Raw genomic sequence first — 22,046 nt, forward strand, 5'->3', positions numbered from 1 at the left:
ACAGGGTATTGTGTTGGCTTTGAGTTTGCCTGAGACTGATGATTTTAATTTGAGGGAGAAAGTTTTTGAGAATCTAAGCTTGGATATGCTAAAGGGTGTTGATGGTGTTAGGGATTTGATTACATTTCTAGATGAACAGTTTGGGAAGGATGATTTGCAAAAGTTTGAAGATTTTGAGGACTATTGCAGAGGTTCTAGTGAGAATATTAGTCAATTTATTATCAATTTTGATCACAAGTACAATAGAATTAAAACTGACGCTCTTAAATTACCATCTGAAATTCTTGCATTAAAATTGTTGAGAAAGTCAAGGTTGAATAAAGCAGAGAAATTGCTAGTCATCTCTGGTATGAATTATCAAGAGAAAAGCACACTGTATAAGCAAGCCAAGAGATCTCTAAAAAAAAAATCATAGGAGAGGGAATATGTGGGGGGAACAGGCTCAGCCAGGATTCAGAGGTTAGAAAGTTAGAACTGACCTATATAGCTTCTGAACAGGAATTTTAGATCATAGTATGGTGACTCAAAGACTGGGCATAGCAGGGGGTGGAGGTAGATATTCTGGTTTGGGCAAGCATGGAGAGAAGCCTTTGAACCCAACCGGACCAGATGGTTCTTTTAGACATTTTGTGAAAGACTGCCCAGATAGTTGGGAAAGATTAAACTGTGTACACATAACTAGTCAGGGTGAGGGGTCTGATGAAGGAAGTAATGAGTGTGTAGTGGGTGCTAGTGCTGATGAGAGTATACAGTAGTGTTAATCACAGGATTTGATAAGTCCGAAATTGCAAGTTTTGGGATTGAGGCGGGTAGCTGTGCTGTTTTAGACTGCATGTTCAAGTACCATTTGTGGGAAATCATGGCTTCAGGGTTATTTGAGTATATTGAGTGAGGATGATAGGTTGTTAGTCGAGACCACAGATAGTAAGAGGGTGTTTAAATTTTGGTGGGGTGGATACTCAGTTGAAGTCTCTTGGGGTGTGTAGTCTACCAGCTTCCTTAGTTGGGAATAAGGTCTCAATTAAAACTGACATAGTTGATTCTAACCTTCCTTTGTTGTTATCAAGGCAGGCTATGAAAACTGCCAAGGTAAAGATGGATATCAAAAATGACTCAGTGGAGATTTTAGGCAAACCAGTAGTTTCAAATATTACTTCTTGTGGACATTATTGTATTCCTGCTTATTAAGCAGGGGGTTGGAGTTCAGTGTGGAATTTAAATCTGATGGTGCGGGGAACATAAGTAATAAAGCTGGTGGGTTATATGGTGATGGTGATGTGGAATGGGACTTGACATCGTTTGCTCAGTCAGATTTCAGGGAAGCCGATACTACTGGTAATGGGGTTGAAAGCAGTGAGGTGCCAGTTGGAGCAGGAAATGAAAGTGAGAATCATTCAGTTCCTAAGATTAGACTTTGAAGGCAAGAGAATGATTGTTGTAAAATATAGGCTACAACTCTTACTAAAGCAGAACAGACCACGTCGGAGTGTCATGAAGCAAAACAAGCGGAGCTGTAAAGACTATGTGACTTTGGCACTTATGAGGAGGTACCTTTTTGGGGGACAGAAGTGTATTTCAATCAAGTGGGCTCTGACTAGGAAAGATTCTGGGATAAAAGCACGTTTGGTGGCGAGGGGTTTTGAGGAAGAAAGTACTTTTCAGAGTGATTCCCCAACAATGGGTAAGAGTGCCATCAGATGATAGCTAGTTTGGGGTGGGAAGTAAGAACTACGGATATTAAATCTGCTTTTCCTCAGGGAAGGGACCTTGAGAGGGATGTATACATTCATTCTCCTTGTGGAGGGTGTGGTGTGAAAACTAAAAAAGGACCTCTATGGGTTGGGAGATGCTTCCAGACAATTTTATTTGAGTGTTAGGGAGGAGATGCAAAAATTAGGATGTCAACAGTGTGTTATTGAGCCAAGTTTATTCTACAAATTGTCTGGGAAGGGAAAACTTTAGGGTATTTTGGTTACTCACATAGATGACTTTTTGCATGAAGGTACGAGTGTTTTTTTGGGAGGAAGTTATGGAGCCATTGAGAGAGAGGTTTCTTGCCAGTAGGATGGAAGGAGGTAATTTTTCTTATGTCGGTTTTAGAATAGTGCAAAGTAAACAGGGGTTTTTGCTTGATCAGAGTAGTTATGCAGATAGTATGAAGATAGAGCAATTAGACCAAGAAAGGCTTTCGCAAAGGGGTTCGGAACTTTCAGCACTTGGCAAGACAAGTTATTGATCTATTGTAGGTGCAAATAATTGATTTGTGTTGGGTTCAAGACCTGATATGGCTTTTGATATGGTGGAGTTTTCAACTAGAGTAAATCATGCAACCTTGGAAGATTTAGTTAAGGCTAGATAGGTTTTGAGAAGGTTTATGAATCTTATAATCTGTTCCCATGCATAGATAATCCTTGGTCTTTGTATGTTTTTACTGATGCATCATTAGCTAATTTACCTGATGGGGTTAGTAGTTCTTTGGGTATTGTTATTTTTATTACTGATGGGAATAGATCAAGTCCTCTTACCTGGCATGCAAATAAGATAAAGAGGGTAGTTAGATTGACCTTGGCAGCTGAGACTTTAGCATTGTTGGAAGGATTGGAGGAGGCACTTTATCTCAGATCAATGTTGATAAAAATTGACACCAGTGCTGTAGCTAATGTTGTCGGTTATGTGGATAATAAGAGTATGGTGGAGGCTATTTATTCTACCAAAATGGTAAGTGGTAGAAGATTGAAAATGATCTTGGGGCAATAAAGGAGATGCTAAAAAAATGACGTAAAACACGTCAACTGGTTACCAGGATCATCCCAGCTTGCTGATTGCCGGACAAAAAGGTCGGGCATGAGGTGAACAGTTGCTTGCTGTATTTTGTACAGGTCGCTTTGGGAATATTGAGATCTAAATGTTGTTGCTCGGTTGATTGTTGTCTTGGTATGTTCACTCACATATTTTACAATTGATGGATCTTTATTTTAGCTGTCTTGTGTGGAGAAGAAGGTCTAGGTTTTAAACGCTGCTGATTTTCAGTCTTGAAATTTTATGGAATTGTAGCTAAAGGTTTTGGTTTTAGATATTGCTGGTTTTGAGTACCCTTTTTAATATGACATTGTATGTTTCACTGGAAGAAAAGAAAAGAGAGAGGGGAATGTTTGTGGGTTGTTTGTTCGGTGGTTTGAAGTGTCGGTCGTATGATGGGGTGGGTGTGGTTGTGGTGGAGAGGTGAGGCTGGAGAGTGGAGAGCAGGTGGTCTTTCTTTCTGACGTCTGACTTTGATGGCTGCTTTTCCGGTCCCATACAGCAGGAGAACCCTACTCTCTACAGGACCTCCCCTGTCATTTTACCTTATTCGCTTAGAGTATTGATCTTTTCAGATAGTGTATTGTTCATTTACCGTTAAATCGTCATTGTTGTATGACTTTTGAAATAAGAAAGTCTTCAGTTTCCTCTTGAAAGCCTTAATGTTTTCAATCATTTGAAAGTTTCGTGGGAGCTTATTATATAGTCTCAGGGCCGCATATTTAAAGGCTCTAGAGCCTAAAATAGACATATATCTAGGTTCCAACAGTTTGAAGCCATCTGTAATTATTCTTTAGCGTGGATCAAGGTGTCATTGTGGGAGCGCTCCCAGGACAGGTCAACCAGCAACGTACTGTGAGTATACCCTCAATCAGAAGGGTGATTACATAACATCTCCCTTCATTTAATAGGTATATATTTGTAAACATAGTTAAACAAACATAGGCTAATACCGGTTTATATGGAATCTATAGCCAAACTATGAATCCTAGATCTTAAAATACTTTTATTATTCTCAAGTAAATCTTACTCATTCTATATCACACAATTATATAAGTTATGGAAGATAATATTCTTAAAGGCATTAACGTATGACATTTGTCAAGATGACGTTATATATACATAAAAATAATATTCGTGGTCGTTGAATATATTATAGTTACCCTTAAATTAGGTTTTCTCTAAATCAAAACTTTTATCGTTTCTTTTTTAAAACCACTAATCTAGGGGTAACTTACTTATAAATTTCACTCGTATACTGCATATCACTTAAACATCAAATTAAATTCATACGAATATCTTCTGAACTCCTATTATAATTCAGTTAATCTATTGGAAAAATATTTGAATATATCTTAAGCAAATTACTATAATTTTAGCTGATGAAAAGGCTATAGAATGCAGACAATGGTGTGGAGGTCCCTGATTGGTTGAAACACTTCCTTAACTAGGGGGACAACTTTTGGGAATTTGTCCCCAAATTTGGGAATTTTTAAAAGGTTTTGGGGGGCATTGAGAGTGGGAGTTCCCGTACGTCTGGTATATGTAAAACATTATCTAAATACTCATGAATAATTATCCAGTCTTCAATGAGACATAATGAAAGTGAATGACTTTTAATTATGTTTTATTGTTTTCCTATGGTATACCATTCATTGCAATTAGAACTTTATTAATATATCTTTCAGAGCACAAACTGAAATCAGAGCATAAATTAATCACTAATAAAACAAAATATACTGTATGTTGCTTCACAATTGGAGCAATTAGAAATAAAAACAGAATAGATTATAATTACAGAAGACACAGGAGTACATAGTACAGTATCTAGTAGGCTATAAATTTAATTGTGTTGAAAAATGCCTAGAGAAATTACTTCTGGTCAGGGGAACTTTTAGAGACTGTCTAGGGATGTTCCTGACTGTAAACTGTAGAAGAAGATTCATTTCTCAGACAAAGAGAGAGAGAGGAAGAAGGAACCAAGTCTTGTGACTCTCGTCTTTTAACTTGTGATCCTGCAAACAGTGAAGGCTTCATTAGGTAAGGAGGGACACATTTTACAAGGTTTCATTGATTTTATTATGTTCTCGCAGTATCTTTAATTACTCAAAATACTGGAGATTCGAATATCTTATAGGTGTTGTAGGTTTCCTTGTGTTAAACCATCGAATTTCTTTAAGGGTCTTTCATTGGTGAAGAAACTTTATAAAAAGCATTTCTCAAAAAATGTTATTTTTAGCGTGTGTTGGTAATTCCATTAATCAGTGAGTGGTTATTAAATGAGATTGTTTCTAGATGTGGCTTTAACTTAACAATTAATGAGATAGTGTATAACAGTAGTCGCTGTGTGGTTTTAGTTCCAGTTGAGGATTCTGTAATCACCTATAATTGAAGTTGTTACTATAAGAATGAATTAAGATAATACTAATGCCTGTAGCCTTAGGCCTAGATTTTATAATCCAAATCAACTGTCGATAATTTTTATGGATTTTTTGTTCCCGTGGTTAAATAGAGGGTCGTATCATTTTAATATTTGCGCAATGTTTTATCAAAAAACGACAGAACTTTTTAATCACATACTTTGATTTAATCTGATAAGAAATTTGATAAGAGATTATTTTTCGCATTTTAAAAGGTGTGAATATGAGGGTGTAAACTATAGTGAAAACTGTGATTTGTGCAAATTATTTGCATTGCAAAAGTGTAATTAAGAAACGAGGGTTTCAGGTGATGTGTGATGGAAAGTTGTTCGTTGGTTGACCAAAAATATAATTCAGTGAGCAACTCAACATTCTCACAGAATCATTATTTTATTGATACACAAAATTAATTCTTTGTTATAAATATACATATATCATTCTTTTGAATACAAATTCATACAATCCTTGACACAAATATATACAATCATTTTGCTTTTAAGAAACAACCATTGTCTCACTTTACGTTAGTTTGATAACTCAAAGTATCGACCACACCCACCAATTAAGCTCTCTCTCTCTCTCTCTCTCTCTCTCTCTCTCTCTCTCTCTCTCTCTCTCTCTCTCTCTCTCTCTCTCTCAGCTGCTTTGTAATAATATAAGCATGCCCCAATTTACTGTTTTATTTCGGTTATTTAACAAATATTTTGTTAGTAAACTTTTAAGTTTCATGAGTGGGTCTCCCACATAAGTATTGCTTACGTCAGAACTGTTTAATTTCAGTGTCCCTGCAACATTGATAATAATAACTTAAAGCATATTCTTAGTTGAGAGTGAGAATAACATTGATATCCTATGTCAGCAACTGGGAGTTCCATAGTCGGTAAAACTACAAAAACATTTTGTTCAGTCTTTCGAAAAAGCTATCTTCGCGTAGAGGTAAATTTGAAGACATCCTTCGGTTTTGATAAGCTCTCTCTCTCTCTCTCTCTCTCTCTCTCTCTCTCTCTCTCTCTCTCTCTCTCTCTCTCTCTCTCTCTCTCTCTCTCTCTCTCTCCTAAATACAGGAAAGCCGTGAGCATCAAATCCATTAAGATATTAAATATTCGGAAGTGTATCCCAAGATATGTTATTTGTAAGTTTAGATTTAAGTCATCTCAGCACATGCACTTAGGCAGAAGTAAGTGGTTGGTAGAATAAGAGGCTTAATTTTGATCTTTAAGGGACTCTATACCAGCAATGCATTGAAATTCAGTTTAAATTAAGGTAGGAAATTACCGTGATAAAAGCTCAAGTAGGAACACGGCTTTTTATTTAGATCTTTAGAAAAATATTCTTGGGAAACCCTTTATAAAAACTATTTTTATATGCAAATCTCGTTTTTTTTTCTCATTCCATTAATGTCTGTATAATGACCTAATTATCTCATTAGTATTGACTAAACTCTTACCATAAGTGTGTGTGTAGGGGGGAGGTTTGTCCTGGACAGTTTTTTCGACCAACCAGACAGAACTGGTTTTCTGCATATTTGTTCTTCGTCTAAAAGGGTGGACCTACTCGTTGTCAGTGAACTTTCAAAAAAGTCCGTTTATAATCTGAAAATGGGAAGCCTTATTCAGTCATTAATACCAACAGTCTTCATTTAGTATTATGACAAACGGTTGTATTTATTTTGCATGAATTAAATTTGTTACTAAGTGATGATTACCTTCAGGGGGAAATTACTGGCGATATTTTGATGAAAAAAAAACCTTAAGTGTTTCTCATACATTTGGTTCCATTAAGGAACTTTACTTAAAGGGCTGTTTTTTTTTCCTTTCTTTTTATGGCCCTTTCACATTCAGAGGACACCTACTCCCTGCAGAGATTAAAAGGTCAGTTTATCGTGTACAATCTAAGGTATTTTGCATATCACACAGTTCGTGTTTATTGTCAAATGCTTTCGTTTTCAAGCTGAGGTACTATTTAGGTTTAGTATTTATCCTCGCTTTATTTGCAATGACATATTTATGATTAGTTTTCATGTTGGTTCTGGCAGAATATTATTAAGTTAAGACGAATTTCTTGTGTAATTCTGATATTTGAGAAAATATTCTTATGGAAGCATTTATTGATATGCCTTATGTATTGAACCGTCATCAATATTTTCCTATCATTCACTAGTGGGCAGGCGTAATAAAAGCATTAGTTAGTAACAAAACTCTTACTGTAACTGGGGTGTCCCTAGTCTGTTTTTCGACCAGTCAGGCAGAAGTGGTTTTCAACGCAGGCCTATTTGCTCTTCGTTAAGAAGACGGGACTACTCATTGTCAGCTATTTTTTTTTTTAGATCAGTTTGTAATCTGAAAATAGGAAGTCTTATTTATTTTAACAGGTAATAAGTTATTTTTGTTTTGAATGCATTAAGTTTTGAATTGATAAACGATGAATAGTTTCATGTAGAAATTTCCGAAGGCAATATCATTTTGATGAAATAAAGCTGGTTATTAGTGATCCACAAAATTGTATAAAGCATCAATACTGTCTTTGATACTTCGTGGACGAAGCAACTTGAATCGAAGCCTTGACAATAAACTCTCTATTGATTTTTGCCTTTTCATAGCTTAAGGGCAAATTGTCCTCAAATACATCAGGACAATAAAATTAGCTGTATCCTCGGTCAGGTGAGTTAAATTGTCTTAACGTTGTGTGCAGGTTACGTAACATAAGGTTTTGATGAGAACCAGAGTTCTATGAGCCTGGTGTGGACCATATTATCAATTATTAGCATCTTTGTGACCTTATATTAATCATGTTTTGTCTAATAGGGCTCTAATAAACATGACTTCTAGCGCTTTTATGTTGACTGTTTTGCAGTTGCTTTGCTTGTGAACGTGGCCCTTCAGTGTAAAGTAGTGATAGGCTTGGAATCTCTCTCTCTCTCTCTCTCTCTCTCTCTCTCTCTCTCTCTCAAGTTCAAGAATAAGTTAGACAAGATCATACAAAACCCTCTAAATGCTTAAACTAAATCGCCCTACCAAAGAGCAAATGGAGTCTCCAGGGATCGACTAAAAAGTCTTTTGAGACATCCGAAATCCTTGTAACTCCTTGAAACTCTCGCTCGTGCATTCTGTTACCTTTCAACACACTGAAGTGACCTCATCATGACTACTTATCTCAAAATTACTCTTTTCTAAGAATTTGCTATGGTGACCCCCTTTAGGTATTCTACTAATAATCCTAACAGTCATGTGGATTTAAATCCATCTTGCAGTCGATATCCTTCAGTCCTACTGGTGGCTTATTTCCTTGATTTCAAATGGTCCAAAATATCCCATTTAGTTTTCTATACAGTTTTCGGCTATATTGGTTAATTAATTTGGTAGTTAAGATCCAATTTGTCTAAAGCTGTTGATCCTAAAAGAGAGAGAGAGAGAGAGAGAGAGAGAGAGAGAGAGAGAGAGAGAGAGCCTTGTTGCCTCTCTCCACAACAATTCCTTCATGCAAGTAAACGTTAACCGCCCCCCCCCCTCTCTCTCTCTCTCTCTCTCTCTCTCTCTCTCTCTCTCTCTCTCTCTCTCTCTCTCTCTCTCAAAGAAAATATTTGTTAAATCACCGGAAGCTTATTGAGTCTGTAAACCTATTTGAATAAACGATTTTTTTTTCCTAAAACACTATAGCCGATCAAATTCATTTGAATGAAATAATTATATTAGTTAATTTTTCATAATGCAGTCGACAAACAACTGTAATCACCTCATTAGTTTTGGCATAACTCTTTTTGTAAGTACTAAAAGTTTTTTGTCTGTGTTTTCGGTCTGCCAAGCAAATGTCGTTACCTGCAGTTTTGCTCAAGGTCGGAAGTCGGAGAAACACGTCTGTGTTACCTAAATGTGAAGATAATTGTTAACTTACTTTTTTGTTTTGTTTTGAATGTCCAAAAAGACGATAAATACTTTCATGTGTAAATTACTTTCGTCATTGATTTGTGAAGCAAAACTGGTTATAAGTAATAAATGTTTCTTCAGTAAACAAAATCTTGGTTGATGATGATCTGTGAACTACGAATTTGTGTCCATGATTCAGACTAGGACCCATTTCTAAGTGTCCTTCCTGATTTAAACGGTTTGTTCTTCTGGTTTGGCACTTGTATGTTCATTTTCACCATACAGTGGAGAATTTTTTTTTTAGTCCCTTGAGAGTTGAATTGTGTACCATCTCATAGGGGGAATTGCGAGTGAAATATTGTCGAATTTATTCATGTAACTAATTGAGAAAAAAAGTTTAAGTTTTTATGTATGTATGTATGTATGTACAGTATGCATGTATGTATGTATGTGCAGTACCAACTCCTATCACGTTTTAATGCATATTGCGTGCTTAGCTATTTGTTGATTATCATAAAAAGTTCCATCATATTTGCAACCAGGTATGAGCCGCTGTAACCTCATAGGGGGGAGGGGTGCTGAGGGTGGCTTCTTGTGGGGGCGGGGGCGGGTACTGGGGAGTGGTCAGTATTTGTGAAAGGGAAATATTTTTGGAAGAGATAAATTATGAATAAAATAATTTACATACATTATATAAATTAACAGTCGTGAATTTTTATTGTTACCCCCAAATTTAGCGTCTGTGTTCTTAATAGGCCCCACGTTTATTGAATTGTGCTACGACCTTTTTATTTATTTATTTACTAAGTGTATTAGCTCGAAGCAAATATTACATAGTTTGCTTAACCATATTGATATATTAGGTTACTTATTTTACTTTAAGGGCTGTTTTCATGGTCCTATCAATACAGAGGAACACTTGAGCCCTGCAGGACCTACAAGATCTGTTTGTCATATACATTAATTAGGTATTTATCGTATCATACATCGTATTTAGTGTTTATTTTCAAATCCACATATTATTGAAACATTCGGGGAAACGAAAAAGTCTTCAGTTTCTTTTTGAAAGTCTTAATATCTTCAGTCTTTCGAATGTATAGTTGGAGCTTATTGTATAGTCATGGGACCGCTCATTTGAAAGCTGTAGAATCTACAGTAAAAGTTGAAAGGTTTAAATGCCGATCATGAATGGTAGAGGCTAGGACAGTGGCATTGCCCTATCGAGCAGGACAATGCCCTAGAGACTAACCATATGTACATATGATCAGCGCCCAAGCCCCCTCTCCACCCAAGCTAGGACCACGGAGGGCCAGGCAATGGGCGTTGATGACTCACCAGATAGACCTATAGGCTTCCCCAAACCCCCTATCCTTAGCTCACAAAGATGGTGAGGCTGCAGCGACCAAACGAAATTGACATGTATCTTGGTTCCATTAACTCGAAACTACTCCACTGTATTTGTTCAGTGGCTACTTTCCTTTTGGTAAGGGTAGAAGAGACTCTTTAGCTTTGGTAAGCAGCTCTTCTAGGAGAAGGACACTCCAAAATCAAACCATTGTTCTCTAGTCTTGGATAGTGCCATAGCCTCTGTACCACTATTCAATCTGATTTCTCTTCCTCTTGTTTTGTTAAAGTTTTTATAGTTTATATAGGAAATATTTATTTTAATGTTGTTACTCTTCTTAAAATATTTTATTTTCCTTCTTTCCTTTCCTCACTGGGCTATTTTCCCTGTTGGGGCCCCTGGGCTTATAGCATTCTGCTTTTCCAACTAGGGTTGTAGCTTAGCAAGTAATAATAATAATAATAATATCTGTAACTATTCTCGTGCCAGCACAATTTGTTGGCTGCACAATATGTGGCAATTCCCTTAGATATTTTGGATGTCCGGTTCTGATAACTTGAGTCATTGCACAGACTCTATTCCAGCTTTGATAGGCAGCCAATGTTATTCACTAAGTATAGGAGCGATCTTTTCTCGAAGTGGGACACCATTTTATCAATCATGCTGCTATGTTAATTATGTTTTGTAATATCTAAAGTTGTCATTTGAGATCAAAACAGAGCGAGTTTCAATAGTCAATTCCTGAATTAACATAGGCCTTATCATAGTCTGCTTGCCTTACTTCTGGAGTGAGGTCATTATGACGTCATTATGACGTCATTATAACGTCATTATAACATAACACAGAAAATGACGAGTGGACTTGTCCAGTGTAGTTCAATACCAGGGAAGCCGGACAATCGTTTAGCGTTGGCCAAAGTTATTTCGGTTTGGTTTTGGAAAGGGGCAGATTCGACCGGCGTTGTCCTTATTAGCCGAACTTACAACTAAAGGTAAAGTTTATTTGATTTTGAGATCCCTGAAGGTCCCTCACCCCAAATTTTCTCACCCAAGGATCTGTCACCCTGAGCGAGGATCTTTAGGTGATAGTTTATATTAATAAAACAATCATAATATCAAAGTAATTTATTGAAACGTACGATAATACCTAAAATGTGAATATGGATATTGTGCAACGATATTGTTCACATAACTTCTCAAAATGTCACATGAATTTCTGCAGGGATGAGTTTAACAATTCTTGCAGCCAAGCATCGGCTTTATATAGCATGATATATCGATTTCTTTAGTAATCCCAGGACCGCCCAACGTTACTAGAAACACATATCCCACCAAAAAGCTGTTGTAGTCAATCGTAGTTTTTTCCAGAATTCAAATTCAAATTCAAAAAAGTTTATTGACATATAGATACATCAAATGGGATGTATTAGCATGCTAATGCCTCCCCAACAAAACTTATTACAATGCTCCTTTATCTATTCCAGTAAAACCTGGGAAACTTGTTAAAAATTTTTTTTGTGATATTATTATTTAAGACAAAGCAAACTTGCTCAGTAACACTATTAATAGAAACATTTCTAAATTCCCTAAGTTTATCACATTCTAACATATAATGATGTAGAGTATGCGAGTATGCTTCACCACACAATCTACAGGGTATACCATCACCATCAATATATTGCCAACAATAATTATACCCCAACCTCATTCTCATAACAAAAGTATCAACTTTAGAAAGGACCTTGCCGTATGTAACATTAGTATTTTCAGTAACAAGCAAATAATGCCTCATACTGACGCTGCCCTCTTCCAAGATCTTTAAAGCCTTTTCTGTTCCCCAAACCTCTCGTTTTATTCTCATTCCTATAGGTTTACTTGACGTCTTGTTTTTGTTCCCCCAATTCGTTCACTCCAGGGATACATGTTATGAAGTATGAACCCAATTCTGCAGTCACAATCTCTAATAAAAGGACTACACAATAGGGATAGAATTACCCCTGCACAAATTAAATTACACTGGCTGCCGGTAAAGGCGAGAATCGAATACAAACTATTCTTACTAACCTATAAGATACTGAACCAAAATGTCTAAAAGAATGCCTGAAAAAACTAGAACTAGAAACAAATGTTACCATAAGACACATGAGTGACAAAGAGACTATCTGAACCAAGAACAAATGGTAAATTTGGTGAAAGGGCTTTTAGCTACTGTGCGCCTAGACATTATGATAAACCGACGACTGAAATGAAGGACTTAAAGGGAGCAATTGAATTTAAGAAGAAACTAAAGACATTACTTTTCACAAGATCATATGATTTGGAAGATACTACAATCAAAGAATTTTATAAGTTACAATGAAAATGTTTCGTTAGATGATTGATATGGACCCACCCGAGAAGTAGTTCACTCGACTTCAGTGGAGGGTTGGATTTAAACCCAAAACAAGTAAACAAGTAAAGAACTATAACTATGACTATAACTATTATACAGTAGTGCAACAATCTTTGTGATTTCTGAAATTTTACTGAAATTTTACTGAAATTTTACTGAAATTTTAACTAGTAAAGTAAGGCAAAACCTCTTCAGCCGGTATGTTCCTGCGTACTAGTACCCCCTCATTTGTGGCCAATAGTTTGTGTGGTGTTTTTTGACAATTTGATAAATACAACCAATGAATTATGACTTGTTCACAATCAACAAATTAACCTTTTGTATTTGTTCGGGCTATCGTGGATATCTTGTACTGAAAGTAAGGCAAAACCTCTTCAGGCGGTATGTTCCTGCGTACTAGTACCCCCTCATTTGTAGCCAATAGTTTGTGTGGTGTTTTTTGACAATTTGATTAATACAACCAATGAATTATGACTTGTTCACAATCAACAAATTAACCTTTTGTATTTGTTCGGGCTATCGTGGATATCTTGTAAATAGTTTTTTTTATGCATCTTTGTAAACTCAGCTGTTGACATTGGATAGTCTTGAGTTTGGAAAGTCCTTAACTATTTTGGGGAAACTTTAGCCAAGAAAAAAAAACAGGCAAAAGTAAAAATGTTGCTAATATGTCCTTTTCAATTCTTTCCAGATTTGTACTCCAGTGACACTGAGGACTGGAAGAGGACACAAAGGCTGTCATGCAACAAGTTGAGAAATTGCAAGATCTTGAGTCTTTTGTCTTGTGCGAGCCAAGTTAAGTATGACGTTATCAAAGATGAACTGATGGTGTAAACATCGCTTGAATAGTGAAATTTTCTTTAGGTTCTATGCATTTTAGAAGACAGGTTTAATTTGGGGCATTTAGTGCTGGTATGAAGTTCCTCAATCACATACAGAACAATATTAGATTATGTTGCGTGAATAGCAGATATGTAAGATCTTTGTGTTTTTAGAAATTTGTTTTTCTTTCAGTGAGAGTTTTTGTTCTTAATTTGAAACTGGAGTGATAGGCCTCATAGGATTCACTTAAGCTGTGTTGATCAAACTATCATGAATTTATTTTAATTCATGTCTTTTGATTAATTCCCGTAGTTGCCAATGCATTTTTTTAAAAAGAAGTATTCAAATGCAATTATAGTTTAATTCGAGATTTCCATTTAGACATTAAATAATAGTCACCTACTTTTTTTGCACAACAAAACTTTCAAGTTTACTTTTTTTTTGGCAAAATTATTTTAGGAGAAATTAGTTAAGTACAATGAGTCTTTTTATAGTTTATATATGACATATCTGTTTTGACGTTGTTACCTTTTTTTAGAATGATTTATTGTTAATTTTTCATCATTTATTTATTTACTTCCTTAACTCACTGGGCTATTTTTCCCTATTGGAGCCCCTGGGCTTATAGCATCTAGCTTTTCCAACTAGGGTTGTAGCTTGGCTAGTAATAATAATAATCATAATAGTAATAGTAATAATAATAGTAATAATAATAATAATAATAATAATAATAATGATAGGCAAAAGCAAAAAAATCAGTTGAAATGTCCTTTTCAATTCTTTCTACATTTGTGTTCCAGTTTGCTTGGTATGGATAATTGGTATTCATATGAGCCTGAAGTCCAAAGGACGTGCAGACGCTGTTGTTCCCCAAGTTGAGAAACTGCCTCCCGTCTTCTGCATGAACCTAGTTAAGTATGACATCTTCAATTATCTTACTTGTTTACTTGTTTTGGGTTTAAATCCAACCCTCCACTGAAGTCGAGTGAACTACTTCTCGGGCGGGTCCATATTAATCATTTAACGAAACATTTTCATTATAACTTATACAATTCTTTGATTGTAGCATCCTCCAAATCATATGATCTTGTGAAGAGTAATGTCTTTTGTTTCTTCTTAAATTCAGTTGCTCCCTATAGGTCCTTCATTTCAGTTGGCAGTTTATCATAATGTCTGATACTGTAAACTCCGTTTGGATGGTAAAATTATTTTGAAAATTGTTTGCTTTTTAGAAAATAGGTTAGATTTTTTGCCATTTAGTACTGGGGTGAAGTTACAAGAGTACAGAGATGGAATGTTAGACTATAGCAGTGGTTCCCAACCAGGGGGAAATTTTCCCCTGGGGGGAAATTTGAAGCTTCCAGGGGGGAAATAATCACACTACCCACTAACTAAAACATGCGGAAAATGTCATAGTACGTGCGGCAATTTGTTGTTAGCCATTCAATTGTGATATGATCATATCAGTTCTCAAAGACATGATATTCAAGGGGAGAATTGGAGTGTCATGCCCATTTCTGAGGCAGGCGAGTGGGCATGAGGGCTGGGCGGGACATGAAGGGGGAAATCTGGATGGTTGAACTAGGTGCAGGGGGGGGGGGAGGGAATGACAGAAAAAAGGTTGGGAACCACTGGACAATAGACTGAGTAAATATATGATATTGAAGATTTTAGTATTTCTGGATATTGGTTTTCCCATTGTATGAGAATATTTTTTTTTTAGGATATGGAGTCTTTAGATTAAAATTTAAGTGATAGGAATCACTCAAACTGTATACGAACAAACATTCATACATGGTTTTTTTTCTGAATGATTTTTCTTTTTTCGTAAATCCCGTTAGTTAGAAAGCTAAGATTAAATCCATGTTTCCTTTTTTTTATTATTACTAAAATAAATGGTTTTAAACTCAAATAGCCTAAGTTTAGAGTTTAGTTCTATACCTCTGTTTAGGTGTGAAATAAGTCGGCTACTTTTAGATTAACATTTTAGATAAAAAAAAATCAAATCAACTTTAACTTTTTTTTTGTGTGGGGGGGGGGGGTCAAAAGTGTTCAGGTTAGTGTATGTGTGAAGCTGTAAATCAGTTAAATTGAATTCTTATTGTAAGTGAGTAGTGATATCAGTGCGCCATGTGTGGTGCACTGTAGATGCTAATTCAACTTAGTTTAATTTTTTTTAGCAAAGTATTTTCTACTCATATTTTTGAGAATTTACTGTTGAAAACTTGACATAGGAACTCTAGCACATCTTTTTATTAGTTCTTAAGATATCCTATATTTTTTTTTTGTCCTGTAATATTCTAATTTCTTCAGTAAAATATCAAAATATATAGAATATCATAGTTTTTGTTGCTTAAGTCATCCTAATCAATTTGGAGCTTAGTATCTTGCTTTTGGGTGCTTAAAATATCCCTCTTTTGGGGGCCTAAAATATCCTACTTTTAGGGTGCTTAAATATCCTACTTTTGGGGGCTTAAAATATCTTAAATATCCTACTTTTGGGGGCTTAAAATATCCTACTTTTGGGGGCTTAAAATATCTTACTTTTGGGGGCTTAAAATATCTTACTATTAGGGGCTTAAAATATCCTACTTTTGGGGGCTTAAAATATACTACTTTTGGGGGCTTAAGATCTCCTACTTTTGGGGGCTTAAAATATCCTACTTTTGGGGGCTTAAAATATCCTACTTTTGGGGGCTTAAAATATCCTACTTTTAGGGTGCTTAAATATCCAACTTTTGGGGCTTAAAATATCTTAAATATCCTACTTTTGGGGGCTTAAAATATCCTACTTTTGGGGGCTTAAAATATCCTACTTTTGGGGGCTTAAGATATCCTACTTTTGGGGGCTTAAGATATCCTACTTTTGGGGCTTAAGATATCCTACTTTTGGGGCTTAAGATATCCTACTTTTGGGGCTTAAAATATCCTACTTTTGGGGGCTTAAAATATCCTACTTTTGGGGGCTTAGAATATCTTACTTTTGGGCTTAAATATCTTACTTTTATGGGCTTAAAATATCTTACTTTTAGGGGCTTAAGATATCCTACTTTTGGGGGCTTAAAATATTCTACTTTTGTGGGCTTAGAATATCTTACTTTTAGGGGCATAAATATCTTACTTTTAGGGGCTTAAAATATCCTACTTTTGGGGGCTTAAAATATCCTACTTTTGGGGGCTTAAAATATCCTACTTTTGGGGGCTTAGAATATCTTACTTTTAGGGGCTTAAAATATCCTACTTTTGGGGGCTTAAAATATCCTACTTTTGGGGGCTTAAATATCCTACTTTTGGGGGCTTAAGATATCCTACTTTTGGGGGCTTAAAATATCATGCTTTTCGAGGCTTAAAATATCCTACTTTTTGGGGCTTAAGATATCCTACTTTTGGGGGCTTAAAATATCCTACTTTTGGGGGCTTAAAATATCCTACTTTTGGGGGCTTAAGATATCCTATTTTTTCGATTGAACAGACTTATCAAACATATATTATTGCTTAAAAATTACCAAAAACAGTACTAAATTTATATTTTATAAATCTTGATTAGTAATTTTCTGTGAGTTCCTATTAACACTTTCGTCTTTCAGGTTGATGTGGCCTTCTGCTCGGACACTTAGAACCCTTTAACCAAAAGGATGATGAACATTGACTATCCTGGATCAGTTGACACTCCTGGTAAAATTCTTCAGTGGGAGAAGATCAAGTGGAACTTCTAGAACACTTTTTTGGGCATTTGTAGGAATGCCTCTATTTAAATTAGTTTTTTAAGTATCTAGTTCAAGTATTAAGCCTTGGACAATGTGCTAAGTTATATTGTTAGCTTACTAATTTACCTAAATTCTTTCATTTTTAGTTTCATGAGTTTAGTTTTTATAATTAAATTCCCATTAGAAATTGCTTTAATGAATAGTTGATGACTTAAATTTCGTTATGAATCAATTTAGGCCTATTTAAATCAAGTGTCAATAGCTAAGATTGCAATCTTGCGTAAACTAACCTGAAGCTTTATAGCGCTAAATTGTATCTCATTCGCATCAACCTGGTGGCATCTGAAAAATCTTATTGTGGAAATCATAGTTATGAAATTTCAGATAGTCCTGTAGGAGTTACTTCAGGTAGGAGTCACTAAAGGTAGAGGGTAGGCTATTTCATAAACAAGTCATTTCAGGTATGAGTTTTTCAGGTAGAGGGCAGACTATTTTAGGTAGAGGCTGGGATATTTCAAGGAGGAGTTATTTCAGGTAGTACTTCTACGTAGAGGCTGGGATAGTCGGGTAGAGGTCTTTCAGGTGGAGGCTGGGCTGTTTCAGGTAGAGGCTGGGCTGTTTCAGGTAGAGGCAGGGCTGTTTCAGGTAGAGGCTGGGCTGTTTCAGGTAGAGGCTGGGCTGTTTCAGGTAGAGGCTGGGCTGTTTCAGGTAGAGGCTGGGCTGTTTCAGGTAGAGGCTGGACTGTTCAGGTAGAGGCAGGGCTGTTTCAGGTAGTCTGGGCTATTTCAGGTAGAGGCTGGGCTGTTTCAGGTAGAGGCTGGGCTGTTTCAGGTAGAGTCTGGGCTATTTCAGGTAGAGTCTGGGCTATTTCAGGCAGGAGTTATTTCAGGTAGAGGCTGGGCTGTTTCAGGTAGGGGCTGGGCTGTTTCAGGTAGGGGCTGGGCTGTTTCTGGTAGGGGCTGGGCTGTTTCTGGTAGAGTCTGGGCTATTTCAGGTAGAGGCTGGGCTATTTCAGGTAGAGACTGGGCTATTTCAGGTAGAGACTGGGTTATTTCAGTTAAATTTTAATCTAGTGATATCTTCAGGATTTATTTATTTAATCCAGGGGGATTGGACATTCAAATTATGAGATCCTAGAAGCAAAATTTTCCTAAGGTTTTTTATTTGTCCATTTTGACTTTCAAGAATTGAGTATTTCTAGTAAGATTTTGAAAACCTTTATTAACACTAAAACAGTTTTTAGTTTGTAATCTATATCCTTTTTAAAGTTTAGGGAAAGGGAACATGTTAGTAAATTAGTTGGGAAATTTTTAAACTAGGGTTTTTGTATTAGGAATGAATAGGTTATATAAGAGTACTAAATTATCCGGTGCCAAAACTTTTAGTTGATGAAAATAAGGTTTTTGTTTTTAAGTGTACATAATTTATCTCTTTTTGTGGTATTTGAATTAGGCTGCTTTAAATGCTTATTTCAAGGTGTGTTCTTGTTTAGCCTTTGAATTTTTCTTTCTGTCCTATAAGCTTAAGGTTCCTTAACACAAAACCCTTTCTAGTTTCAATAGTATACCTTGGATAATTGATCCCCCACATCATGTTTTAAATTTTATAAAGGGTAATAACTAGCAAATTTATTTGGATCAATCTAAAGCTTAAATACCCTATTGGTTCTACATTTTAAAATCTAGAGTAAATATTTTGATGTCTGTAATTTGTATAAAAACTTATTCTTCTTTTATTTCTAAATTTGTAAGATTCAGTTTTTGATCAAATTTCCATCTCTCTCTCTCTCTCTCTCTCTCTCTCTCTCTCTCTCTCTCTCTCTCTCTCTCTCTCTCAATATATATAAGTTAGTAACTAGAGTAGTTTACAGTAGATTCTAGGAGTATACTTTAAATGAAATAAAAAGGTATATAATATAGGTAAAAGAAAAGGTTACTGTACATGTTTGTCAGATTTTGATTAGATATTATTAGAGAATCTTAAATTTAAGGTTAGGAAAGATGATTCTAAAACTTTCTGCTTTTGGGAAGGTCGAAAGGCTGATTTGTTGATTGGCATAAATTTAAATGCTAAGGATTAAAGTTGGACTTGAACATCGATGGATAATAACGAATAGTGAATAGTTTTAGGCGATCGTTGGCAGACGAGATGGTTAGGAAAAATCTGATGTGAAAAGGTTAGAAGGGCTTTGGTGTAAAATGGCTAGGAGGGCATTAGTGTGAAAGGGCTAGGAAGGCTTTGGTGTGAAGAGGCTAGGAGGGCTTTAGTGTGGAAGGGCTAGGAAGGCTTTGGTGTGAAGAGGCTAGGAGGGCTTTAGTGTGAAAGGGCTGGGAGGGCTTTAGTGTGAAAGGGATAGGAGGGCATTAGTGTGAAAGGGCTAGGAAGGCTTTGGTGTGAAGAGGCTAGGAGGGCTTTAGTGTGAAAGGGCTGGGAGGGCTTTAGTGTGAAAGGGCTAGGAGGGCATTAGTGTGAAGAGGCAAGGAGGGCTTTAGTGTGGAAGGGCTAGGAAGGCTTTAGTGTGAAAGGGATAGGAGGGCATTAGTGTGAAGAGGCTAGGAGGGCTTTAGTGTGGAAGGGCTAGGAAGGCTTTAGTGTGAAAGGGCTGGGAGGGCTTTAGTGTGAAAGGGCTAGGAAGGCTTTGGTGTGAAGAGGCTAGGAGGTCTTTAGTGTGAAAGGGCTAGGAGGGCATTAGTGTGAAAGGGCTAGGAAGGCTTTGGTGTGAAGAGGCTAGGAAGGCTTTGGTGTGAAGAGGCTAGGAGGTCTTAAGTGTGAAAGGGCTACGAGGGCATTAGTGTGAAAGGGCTAGGAAGGCTTTGGTGTGAAGAGGCTAGGAGGGCTTTAGTGTGGAAGGGCTAGGAAGGCTTTGGTGTGAAGAGGCTAGGAGGGCTTTAGTGTGAAAGGGCTGGGAGGGCTTTAGTGTGAAAGGGCTAGGAGGGCATTAGTGTGAAGAGGCAAGGAGGGCTTTAGTGTGGAAGGGCTAGGAAGGCTTTAGTGTGAAAGGGCTGGGAGGGCTTTAGTGTGAAAGGGCTAGGAAGGCTTTGGTGTGAAGAGGCTAGGAGGGCTTTAGTGTGAAAGGGCTAGGAGGGCTTTAGTGTTAAAGGGCTAGGAGGGCATTAGTGTGAAAGGGCTAGGAAGGCTTTGGTGTGAAGAGGCTAGGAGGGCTTTATTGTGAAAGGCCTGGGAGGGCTTTGGTGTGAAAAGGCTAGGAAGGCTTTGGTGTGAAGTGACTAGAAAGACTTTGGTGTGAAGTGGCTTGGAGAGCTTTGGTGTGAAATGGCTAAGAAGACTTTGGTGTGAAATGACTAGGAGAGCTTTGGTGTGAAGTGGCTAGGAGGTGTTTGGTGTGAAGTGACTAGAAAGACTTTGGTTTGAAATGGCTTGGAGAGCTTTGGTGTGAGGTGGCTAAGAAGACTTTGGTGTGAAATGACTAGGAGAGCTTTGGTGTGAAGTGGCTAGGAGGCGTTTGGTGTGAAATAAGCTAGGTCTTTGGTCTGAAAGGGTTAGTTGGGCTTTGGTGCGAAATGGCTAGGGAGGCTTTGGGGTGAAATGGCTAGTAGGGCTGGGAAGTGTGAGGGATGGTATGTGACTGTGTGAAATTGTAGGGCTTTGGCTAGTATTAGTGATCTTCCTCATCTTGTCTTAGGCTACTTGAACATACCTTGAAATTACCTTCGATTTTTTAAAATGATGCAGGGGAGTATTTTGGAAAATCTTACAAATGTTTGAATCCGATTGTTCCCTCTAATACTTAATCAAAGTTTCAGAGCTCCCATTCCCACTCCTTGATCCTTCCCCCTCCTTTTTTGGAAAGATTTTTAAAAAGAATTAAAGGGAACGTTCATATGACTGAGCCTCCCTCCCCATCTGCCCCCCTCCCTCTTCTGGTATCAGTATTTGCCATATTCCTCACCACTGAAAGGCCAGAGGGCCCATGAAGTATATATCTTGCTTTTGACTGGAACCACTGTTCATTTAGGCTGTTTATGAGCTTCCCATGTACGGAACCCGTCCATTCTTTTGCTGGTATGATGAGAGAAGTATGTTGTTAACTTGGTTATGTTGTATTGCCAAAATGTTAGACTGTGTGCCATGATGAACACGTTCAGTCCAAATTGATTTCCATGAAATCTTGTCAGGGTAGATTTTATTCCTGTCAATTCTAGTCATGATTAATAATTCAGTCTGTTAAATGATCTTTAAAGCCTCAAATGAATTTAAATTTTTGATGTTTCATACTCTTAAATATTTTTTAAATTTAGTTTAAAACTTTTTAAAAATCTTTAATCTTGAATTGTAGGAGATTGTAATGTCAGATTGAACAGGTTTCTGTTATGTATGCACTATAATTTCAGTTAAACTATATCAAATTTTTCATGTATTGTGTAAATTGAGTTGTGAAAAACTTTGTCAAGATAGTGATTTAAATTCTGTCCAAGAATATGTGAGTTTTCAATGATAATGTAAAATTAGTAACTGCACTGCTAAATTTTTTAATTTTATCTGTCAATGAAAATCAAAAAGGTAGAGATATTTCAAGTTGGTTTTAAAAGATAACTTTCTCAAAAAGTGTTGACATTGTCAAGTCTTACAATCCAGTGCTTTTCATTACACTGAGATACCCGAGCTCTCTGAAAAGGGTTCCAGCTGGGACTATAAATGTCCCAAGATATCTGATTCCTACTGTTTCTGTTCAGGACA

The 22,046-nt window shown here is 36.6% G+C and overlaps 1 long non-coding RNA gene across 3 annotated transcripts; it reads left to right on the top strand.

Moving 5' to 3' along the window:
- The first annotated feature begins 3,516 nt into the window (after nucleotides 1-3,516).
- On the top strand, nucleotides 3,517-20,692 carry LOC137638300 (uncharacterized). Of its 3 annotated transcripts, none has more exons than XR_011044010.1 (4): nucleotides 3,517-3,654; nucleotides 13,511-13,614; nucleotides 14,442-14,556; nucleotides 17,229-20,692. It is a non-coding gene; the product is annotated as an uncharacterized lncRNA (long non-coding RNA). The 3 variants fall into 3 exon arrangements; XR_011044009.1 differs by lacking the exon at nucleotides 3,517-3,654 and adding an exon at nucleotides 4,760-4,839; XR_011044011.1 differs by lacking the exon at nucleotides 3,517-3,654 and adding an exon at nucleotides 4,760-4,839 and having other exon boundaries at nucleotides 14,442-14,551.
- The last annotated feature ends 1,354 nt before the right edge of the window (nucleotides 20,693-22,046 follow it).

Source organism: Palaemon carinicauda, chromosome 3 (genome assembly GCF_036898095.1).
Source record: "Palaemon carinicauda isolate YSFRI2023 chromosome 3, ASM3689809v2, whole genome shotgun sequence".
Lineage (NCBI taxonomy): Eukaryota > Metazoa > Arthropoda > Malacostraca > Decapoda > Palaemonidae > Palaemon > Palaemon carinicauda.